This window comes from Thrips palmi, unplaced genomic scaffold (assembly GCF_012932325.1).
Source record: "Thrips palmi isolate BJ-2018 unplaced genomic scaffold, TpBJ-2018v1 HiC_scaffold_18, whole genome shotgun sequence".
In the NCBI taxonomy this organism is placed as follows: Eukaryota; Metazoa; Arthropoda; class Insecta; order Thysanoptera; family Thripidae; genus Thrips; species Thrips palmi.
The window spans coordinates 3,573,522-3,573,818 of NW_023144627.1; positions in this window are offsets into that span (position 1 = coordinate 3,573,522).

Below are 297 nucleotides of genomic sequence, written 5' to 3' on the forward strand. Positions count from 1 at the left end.
GAAAGGTGGCGAGGAAGCGGAGTAGAGTGCCTGCGCGGGCCTACGTGAGACCTTTCAGTTCGCATTTTAGTGAAAGGTAAAAATAGCGCATGACGAACGCGTCATAGTAGTAGTACACCCTTTATCGCAGTCTTGCGATAAGCACCTTGAGATCTACCGTGCGGTTGAGATTTCAATTGCTTCAACTCGGAAGTCATATCTAGGGTCACTTAATCCAGTAGTAGCTCCTTCACAGAACCCCATTGATGTTAGGGAAAATCGTCGCGTGGAGATAAACTGATAAACCTTCCTGCTAAG